Source organism: Dromaius novaehollandiae, chromosome 5, assembly GCF_036370855.1.
Source record: "Dromaius novaehollandiae isolate bDroNov1 chromosome 5, bDroNov1.hap1, whole genome shotgun sequence".
Lineage (NCBI taxonomy): Eukaryota > Metazoa > Chordata > Aves > Casuariiformes > Dromaiidae > Dromaius > Dromaius novaehollandiae.
This window is the reverse complement of record NC_088102.1, coordinates 15796881-15807588: the sequence shown is the minus strand read 5'-3', so window position 1 is coordinate 15807588 and position 10708 is coordinate 15796881.

Sequence of the window (10708 nt, the reverse complement as noted above, 5' to 3'; positions counted from 1 at the left end):
ACTGTACTGAAATGTCAACAGATGGCTTGCTAATCATGTTAAAAAAATACTCATTTCTTTTCTAAAATGGCATTTTTTTCAGTAAGTAAATCAGAAAGAAATGTTTATGATATAAAACATATTACTCACAACGTCTTTTAATTATCATACTTAATCATCAAGGTCAGGATGATAATTGTTTCTAAAAATTAACACCTCATTTTTCCGAGATGCTTACCAAAATACACGGTCAGAAATATGAATTAGTAGTGTGGAACCCAGTTAAGAAAATGCTTCTTCTGTTCACTAAACCAAATGTATACTTAAATATCATGAAGCCCTTTAAAACTGAATACCTATTTAAGGCACAGTCTAATTAGTCCACTCACTGCCTAGTAAAAGCATACAGCACCATATGCCCTAGAATAGGGTGCCATGTGGGTGTTCAGCAGTGACACATATTTGCAAGTACTTTATTATGAGATAACGCAGTGCCATTAATATATCTTAAACATGAATGTTTTTCGTAACCTATTGGAGACAACTATAGTTGGCAGTTAACACAAACTACCATGATATCTTGGTATCTTGGCAGCAACTGCACTTTATTTGTAGAGCAATTCATATGGACCACCACCTTATATCATTCATGCTACTACACAGCAACATTTTAAACATTTACAGACTATCGAAGCCTTATCTTCTGCCTAGAGAAGTACTTCTCTATCTTCTTGGTCCCAAATTGGTTTAGAAGGTTTCTTTGCAATGATGATAGTCTATATTATAATAGCAGGATGCAATGCAGCTATTTATTTCCCCTAATAAAATACTTTACTAGAACCTCCAAACACCAAATAGTAGATAGACTAAGAGTCTTAGATTCATCTCTTTTAAATCCAGAATTATTATTATCTTGGTCTATGGTCTCCTAAGTATGATTTTCAGGTAAGATTTTTGCCAATAGACCTTTCTAACAATATTTCTATCTGCAGGAAGGTGCTGCTGCTTTGGGTTATGCATAGTGTAACATGTGTTAACTTAAGTTGTCCAGTAGCTGGAGTGGCACAGCCCTTAGGACCTCAGCGGAGAATTTCTGTATAATGCCTGTAACTTCTGTAAAACCTACAAAATATCTTTTAAATTGATATATAGTCCTGATTCAAAGACTCCAAGGAATGGAAAATCAAGAATTCTCCAGGTAGAAAGAGTAGTGCACTGACACAAGGTCGTAGGTTTTGTGTGAGAGTTGGTATAATAGAAGTTTATTTTCATTGATTTGTGAAGCATTATTAATTTGTCTTTTTTTTCTCTCTCTCTCCCTTTTCACAGGTAGCAGCCTTCTCTGTATTCTGATTCCTTTCTGAAAACTCTTCTCCCACATAGACATACAAAATACAGTCCTCCAGACAGCCTGCAACCTACATGCAGGCCCACCTATGGGCTGTGACCCTACATTAAAAAATTTGCTTTATCATTTTTCCCACCATTTACATATTTTCTAGAAGCTTCAATTTGATTAAGAAAATACAGCACTGCAACTAGAACTAAAACAGCGTAAATGTTTTAAAAGATAATCCTACAGCACAAAAAAAATCTTCATATAAAACAGTTATGTTTACAGTATATGTTATGAATAATTCCTTGGCCATATCAAAATTTCTAGTTAGCCAAGTTAGATTCAATCAGAGAGAGAGCGTGTGGGAGAGACATGACAGAGAGAGACTCTACACTTCCAGTGCTCATTTACCACACAAATGAATGTAGTATAAGACTCTGTGCAGAAAACAGAATTACAGAAAATATTAATGAAGAAGTAAAAAGTAGGAACATGGTCTTAAAGCCTGATGCACATACTGATTTCAAACTGAAGAATAATAATAGACGACAACACTGGAATCCATTGATGAGCTAAAATAACACACTGCTCTTTTAGTGCATAAATAAGCTTATATTGGTGAAAGACAATGGAGTAGGAGCTGTTCCAAAGAATATTGATGTCAATGAAAATCTTTACATACATTCCAGTGGTTTTGGGATGCAGACAAAATCACAGATAAAACACAGATAAAATCTTAATTTGGATTTCACAGTTTCTAACATTGAGTGTGGACTTCAGTTAAATGACTTTCGATTTACATATATGTATGTTAGTGGGGGCAACTGCTAATGTATGATGGAGCAGTCCCAAAGGGAAAAGGCTCCTAGGTCATGGGAAAGGATCTTTCCAGGAAGAGGAAGGACTTCCAGTAACTGGCCAGTCAGTCCCTCTGCAGCCAGTAACCATGAAGATGAGCCTCTGATTGTGAAATGCTCTTACTGATTTTTCTGCAGTGCTTGGAAAGATGTCACTGAAGTTGCAAAGCCTGAGAGGCTGCAGTCAGTATTGTACAAGTCCTCGTTTCTAGCATATACAAAATAAACAAACAGTGACAGCTAATAAGCATGGCTTAGCTGATAGGCCAAGTGGAAAACTGGGTTTTAATCCAACATCTTTTACTAACAAACTTGATGGAATAAAACACTTATTTTTCTTTGACCTCAATATCAGTTAATAAGAAAAAAATCTCTTGTAGCAAAGAACTATCTCTTGCACATGCATAGCACCTCTCAGAACAGAGTTGTGATTGCAGTTAGGGTCTCTGTATGCTGTACTGATTGAAAACTAATTAATAGTATTGAGATTGATATTTTTACATCATTTAACGGTTAAAAACTTTCCATCCTAAACACACAGTTGAGCATTTTAGTGTCATTTTTTGATAGAAGTTCAGCAATGATCCTCAGACTTTTCTCTCACTATTTTTTAAAAGGATTTAAAAATTGATGTAGAAAATTATAACTGGATCTTAAAAATATTCCATTGTGACAGGAGGACAGCTATCGGTGTCTTTTTGTTATGTGAGTTATTGAAGTTTGACATCCTTTGAGGAATATTTTTCATAACCCACTGTTTGCTACCCTGTCTATCCAATTATTTAGAACAAGCAATCTGTCATTTTATTGTTTCCTTCCAATTATATAACTTTGGTGACAGTCATGGCAGAGTATACTCTGTAAGTAAAATCAAATCTCACTGTGGATGCCAAGGGCTGCAGAGTGTGCATGTGTGTGTACGTGTGTGTTCATTGCAGGGATTTGGAGTGGAGGGGGAAATATTAAAAGAGGACAGTTGCAGCATATTGCTCAAAATGCAACTATCAATGCAAACTGCAAAAGATCCAAAATGGTAACAAAATGTACTTTTTTGGCTAGTAATTTCCAGAATCAGAATATGTATAACCTATGCAGGTGTTGGATGCTTTACTGCAAATGTCTCAGAGGTGACCACACTCACTCTCCCACATAATTATACAGCAGCTTCATGTGTTTAGCCCAGAAAATGCCCATGGTGCTGTAAAGAGAAACTATTCAGTTTTCAGGAGTGGCCGCTCTGTCTCTCTGCTCATCTGAGATATCGATCTATCAATAAGGCCATGGAGAGTGAATGTCAGTCCCTTGGAGCTGGTAAGGTATCAGATCAGATGCATCTATTAAACAGTGAGGGACAAATGCAGCCCACAGTTACAGCTTGCTGCTCCCTTTGACTTCAGAAGCAGTCACGCAGGGTGTCAGGAATGAAGCTCACTGTATCATTTTCATTTAGTGATTGATACAGTAAGATCTCTACTTTTTCAAACTTAGACACTACATTTGAAACTAGAAGCAAGTTGTTAGGTTGTGCCGCCTTTGTTGCTGGTGGAGGGAAAGGAGAAGCATTCGCGTGGCAGTTGGGTCCAACACCAGTTAGCTAGTCAGAAAGCAGAGAACAGCAGTGAAGTTGGGAAGAAACAGCATGCAAACAGCTGCAGTGTGAGATAGAATAAGTGAGTGTCAGCGGTGTTAGATGGTAGAGCTGTGTGAACACTTTCACACTCAAAGCAAAATTGTCAAGTTATCGTGTCCAATTGGGCATGGATTTCTTATTATATCACTGCAATACCACAAGCTGTACTGGTGGCAGAGTCACAGAACCCTTAATTAAAGAAGTAGAGGAGAAAGAAAGAAAATGAATAAAATTTTTGTTGTTATTGGAGGTCTTTGAAAAAGAACATCACACTCTATTGTAAACCTATACTGAAAAAAACCACATAAGCATATGCCTATGTCCCAATGAAGTTGTGCTTAAATGCTTTGTTGAATTGGGGGTTGAAAGTTTCAGCCATCTAAACCAAATTTGCTTGGCTATATTATCTTTTTTTTTTTTCATTTTGTCTGAACATTTACTGTGTTTCAGAGCCAGCACTGCCCAACACAGTTGTTCTGTATATCCCATTTACAGCTATGATTTGCGAAGATGTTCAGGCTTTTGGGGGCATTTCAGCAGGAGCTGATAGGATGATCAGAGAAAGATCTAATGACTACAGACACTATTAGGGAATCCAACCTTTATGAAATTCGCAGGGATTTTTGCAGCACGTTATCCAAACTTTATCGAAAATCAGGATCTTTTATCTGCTATTTTGAGATGATTTCCCTAATTTGACAGTGTACTGTATCCCAGCTCACTGGTACTTCTGCTAGATGTTGATCTTGCTTGGCCCGTGTGCATCAGACATTTTCTAACAGAGCAATATAAACTTATTTGCAAACTGCTTAACATGTTCTTTACACCAAGACTCAATGAGATTGGGAAGTAGTTCTAAAAGTAGTTCACTGAAAATTTATCAGACCATTTTGCTTCACTTTGGCACCACATTTTTGTGTAGTTTCTCTATCAGTTTAGTATAACTGCTTTTCAGACAAACCAAAACTAAAAAATGACTTGACCAGCACTGGATCTGTTCTCCATGAAGATCCCTAACCTTGAGGATTTGTCTCTCTCCAAGACCTTCACTGTAAACATTTTAGGCATATTCGATGTCCCCCTTTTTTTTCTCCGAGTTGTTTGAGGAGGCAGACTGTGGTCTCAAGACCAGATGTTGCTGTTTTGCATTGCAGATGTGTGGCCTTTTTATATGCACAAGAAAAGCTCAGTGGGGTGGACTACTAGGTCAACATGCCCACAGCTTGTTGCAGCTGTTTATATTGTTTAAAAAAATAACTAACCCCAACAAATAAATCACAGCTATCAAAGCAAATAGAACCCAGGAGATCCCTGTGCCCATGATGGTGCTCAGACCACTAAACATTACTTTGAATGAGACGTGAGGAATAAGAAACAATGAAAGTTTGGGCTCATAAGTCATGCTTGCAAAGCACACCAAGAGAGTGATCCTTAGTCGCAGTGCTGTGGAAGACTTATTGGGAGAAGAGGCGTTGTGGGTATTACTATGCAAATGAGCACACCGTGAAGTCGAGTGGTTTTGAAAATTGCCATGTATTCTGCTATTGCTCCCCCAGAAGTAGCTTTTAAAGCTACAGTAGGGTCCCACACCATTAATACTAAATATTAAAATGGACTGGGACAAATTCAAAACTTGGTCTAAGTCCTTTGAAGCCAATGTTTTTAAGACAAGATGTTTGCTGGCTATATCTTTACTAAATATTTCTATGAATGATAGCTCTATTTTTGACTATGGTAGTAAGGAAACAGAGTTATGGTAGTAAGGAAACAGAATTATCACTGTGTTAAGAAAGGACTAATTTGCATCTAAGCCAATGTATAGGGCATGTTATTACAGAAAAGCATAACAGTGGTTCCAATGAACCTGAGCCTTGGATACCTAGAGAACAGGGTATTTCTCAGTTCTCTTGGATACTCAAATCACAGCATAATGCACGTCACTCTTCTCAAAAGCTCTGGCTGGAAATTCTCCATTGCAGCACAGATTTGCATGCTGGGTGTAAATTTTCTAGGACATTTTTCCAGAAATCTGCATTTATATAGATGTATTTTACAAAGTCTAAAATCTGAGATTTTATGTGTAACCTAGTTCTTATTTTCATTTTTATTTTTGTGTATGTGCTTTGGATAGGTGAAAAGAAGGAAGATGTATTTTATTTGGTAGTTTTGGATATAGAGAATCCAGCACAAATTCCAGTGTATTAGGAAGACTGTAAAAAAAAAAATCCTTCTTCAAATCCCAAACCCAAATGAACTAAACTTTTGTGATCCATCAGCCAAATAGTTGAAAAGAGTTCTTGAAGATTGTGTTCACTGAGCCTTAAACAATTTGAACTTGGCCTTTTCTTTCATCTGTTAAAAAGCAGGCTGGGAGATGCTCAGTTGATACACTTGTCTTTTTATATTCAAACTCCTGCTATTTGTTGCTTGCACCTTTACACACATTTAGAAAGCTGCATACCCCTCTGCATAACTAGGTAGCAACAGATTTTTGCATTCAAGAAGAAAAATGAACCTTGGCAGGTATGGTAAGGCACTAACTCAAATCCTTTACATTAAGTTTTCCGTGATATTATAAATATTTATCTTGCATTTTTATTCCAGGCCATTCTCCTTCTTCAGACACTGTATGTCTCTTTAGCCTGATCCACTCAAGTTTCCTGTTGCCACAGAAGCCTCACGATTTATCTTTAATTCTGGAACTCTTTCTGTCCTCTTACATCTCTAGCTATCAATCTTTTTAGGCACTGCATAGCCTACAATGTGACAAAGAGCTTGAACCCAGTTAGTGGCACAAGTGATTCTCATTGCAGCTTGTATCTACACCCAGCGCAATCACTAGCAGTGTGTCGAGTATGGACGAAGATACACACCTCATGTATGCTATGCTGTGAGAAACAGCTGGCAAACAGTCTTAAATGAACAAAATTTGACATACCTAGTTCAGAGAGACATGCCATGAACCGCTATAAAGCGAATGGGTTAGGTCCAAACTAGCAGCTATGTTCCCTGACATCTACATATCGAGACTCTTCCTGGAGACACATCACTTCCTTGTGAAGGAAAAGATGACCTTTTCTTTAAGAAAGTGGATATTCTGTAGCTTTCCTCAGGGAAAAAAAAATACTATTGAATGTTTTTCCAGATAACAAATAAAGGACTTCTTTTCTCTTTATGACTCCTGTGTTCCTTTGCTCCTCAGATATTAATATCTTTTTTTGTCTTCTGAAATGCATCAGTTCATACTTCATATAATAATCTATTGATATCTGTGGGCACATAAGAAGCATCTGACCACTCAGAAGACACTATTTACACATTAATGGCGAAGCCCCTGGATGGGAAGCTGTGTTTAGAGTTCTGCTCTGTCTTTGGTTTTGCTACCATCTCCATCCCCAACCTCACTCACTTACATCACTTTTGTAATCCAGCTTGAACAGGGTAATTTATTCATTCTAAATCACTGTGAATCTGTGCTGAGTATTTTCCTGGAAAGTCCAAGCTTGGTTAAAGCATACAGACTCCTGTATGTGCAGCATGTGCAAACATTTTTAATAGCAGTAAGAGCTTTAACCTGGAAGATGCTAAGTATTTTCCGCGATGTGTTTAGAGCCTTCAGTTTTGAGGGTGATTGACATCTTTTAGAATCAGGCCCTCATTTTTCACCTAAGAGATGGAATAACACATCAATTTAATTTGAAGTGACTTTGCCATAAACCTATTTCTCATTCAGAATGGGTTGGATATCAGTAGGATTAAATGTTCTGACTACACAAAGAACTCCCCTCATATGTAAGCTTTTAAATGCCCCTTCAAACAATGATCAGATGTGGAAAGTTGAGATCTATTTTCTGTGTGTGGCAGACTGGCAGCAACTGGACTTAGGCTTAGATTTTCTGCCTTCACTAACAGAATTTTGTTAGTAAGTCTGCCAAAACCAGGAAATTGCTGGCAGCTTTGGTGGAAAGTGGAGAATTCAGTGGGTTTTTGTCATCCCAAAAGGTTTGCACTTATGAAGTGCTCTCTTATATAATGAAGTCCATTTGTCTGATGTAAAAGATTTCAACAGCTCATCAATGTTCCTCAAGAAGCAATAAGAAATGGCTCTGTTTATGCTGTATACAGAGGTAACAAAGATGCCGAAATGCCATGCTCTGCATTATTCTGTTTATTTGGTGTATCAGAGAAACATAAGCAGAGTAGGAATGTAATTTAATTCAAGGTCAGCCACAGACATTATGTGTGACCTCACAGAATGAACAAATGGATAATAAACAAAATTAAAAACATCTATTGCTGTCTTTATAGCCTGGCTGTTTGTTTGGCACACGGTATTGTGGAAAGTGCTATATATTACAGTTTTGGAAGGTCAGGTTCTTTGTATGTTATTTTGTTTATTGATACTACTCAGGGGCTGGGGGGGGGGAGATGAAGTTGAGAACAGGAACATTTAGAATTAATATCAGGAAACCTTCTTGGTAGAAAGGTCTATTCAACTGTGTTTTAGAAAGGCTCCCAGAGGAAAACTCAGAAGTCTGGTTGCTTTCTTCATTTACATTGAACTGGACAAAACACTCCAATTTATAGCACTGGGACATTCTGTGTTGTTGGGCTATTAGCTAAGTCTTTTCTAACTCTAGTTTCTATAGATTATCATCTATAAGTCCATGCCACTTGCGTACTTGAGAGGGTAGAATTTAACCTGATGATTGTGTACAATCTTTTAAACAGAAAACATTGAATCATTTTACAAAGAATAACATTGATGTGTCTCAGAAAATGAGAAATTCATAAAAGGAGTCCAGGTAATAGGACAGGTAATGTATTATTTTTCATTTGGAAGTGGTCTTGAATAGCTCACTAAAGCTTCTGAAGAGTTTTGTGGGCTATGTCTCATGTACATAAATAATATTGGATGAAACTCGTATGTATAAATATTCCCAGACTTGGCCTTGATGCCAATTCAATTCCTTTCATATTGCTCCTTTCCTTATGTAGCTGCAACATTCCTACTGCACTCCAGCAATAGCAGTGATTTCTATTTATAGTTTCTATATTCTATATTTGTTATAATGAGTATGGGTAATATAGGTTTATAGAAGTTATTAATTCTATTGCTATTATGTGCATAGCAATTGCATGGTCCTGCTCTCCCAGGCATTTGCATGGAAAGAAAAGGAGAAGACTGTTGTTTATGTTTCTCCACTTCATGAAAATGTACCAGTATCAGGGCACCAAAAGTGATGATACATATGAAAATCTATCTTTTTTTCCATTGTTACACTCTGTATATCACCAAGTCTTCCCATTATGTATTGGGGGCTTCTTGAACATTTTGCATTACACTTCTGAATATTGACTAACAGCACTATATCAACATTGTCAAAAGCCAATCCTAATATTTGACAACATCAAAGGGAGATAGGATATGTTTGCTCTGATGGAGCTTGGACATGTGGGATGATGTATAGAAAAAAAGAAAGGCAGAAAATAAGCCCTCAATATCAAAGGACTAACATTTAGCATCCTTAAAAAAATAATATATCTTGCATTAACTATTACTGAAGTCAATTTAAGTGAAGCTGAATGTTCAACATAGCACATTTCTAATGTGTCTGCTTAACAGAACCAGTTTGTGATATTGTTGAGCTACTGTATGCAAAGAACAAATACCTTTTTTCTCCCTTCTTTTTTATTCTCCTGAAAGAGTTGCAGAAAGCTGGGCTGGATGGTCTCTCTTAATGTAAGTCACTGATTAATAAAATGTGTTATAATAGGTGTGACATGCACTTTAAGACTTTCAAAGCTATGTAGTCTCCCATTAATTCAAGTGCAAATTGGAATATGGTTACATTCTGTTGAAATAAAGTGACTGAGACTTCAAGGGTCCCATTTTACTTACATTTATGAAGTTTGTGATAATTCACCACAGCAGCAAAAACTGGCAAGAACAGAGAGATTCAATTTGGTCTCTCTCTTTCTCTCTCTCTACACTCCTAATGCTTAATAAATTTTCCAGTAGAGAGATACACACACTATATTCTCAGGACTGTTAGTTTAAGAAATGTACTGCTTGCTTTTTTCCTTTTATAAATTAATTACGGTTGAATCTTCTACTAAATCCAGGGAAAATATTTCTATTTGTAAAAAGGTTTTTCATACATTATGGTCTAATCCTGTATGATTTAACTGTGGTCATGATCTTTTTCTAACACTGTGGAAAACATGATTTCACTACAAAACCTTTTTTTTTTCTTTTTTTTTCTGATATCCTGTGTCTTTCTGGCAATATACAAGTCTCCAAAATTGTTGACATTTTGTCATTGTTTTTCTTGGTTTGATAGTACTTGTGTGGGGAGAATCATGACGAAGGGCTCAGCTTAGGCCTATTGAGCCTAAGAGCCTTTAATCCGCCCATTCTAGGTAATGAGTTTGTGCCACTTGTGTTTTATTTGTCTCTGGTTGTATGTTTTCCTCATGCTTTTCTGGGTGCAATCCAATCAATGTTTTAGTTCCCAGACTCACCCAGTGAGAAGATTTATTTCATTGTGTTTGTCCAGCAAGCAATATTCACTGTGAATTTTGAGGTAAGGTTATTGAAATACCTAAGCGGGGCGGGGGGGGGGAGGAGAAAAAAGAGCAGGAGAAGAGAGGAGGTCTGCCTGAATGTCTATCTGAATATCCATGTTAAGAGGTTCTTCAGGTCCTGGGACAGACTGAGATTTCAAAGTGCAGAAGAAGGGTGTATGAAAAGAACTAGTGCAACTACTGTCCTGGATAAGCTGTTGTTTATAGGACGTTTAACTCACAAGTGAGAAAGAAAAATATTTAAGAATGGAAATGTGCACAGACCATTGACTAACTGTGGCTGTTGTATCATTCTTTGAAATCATAAAGCAAGATGAA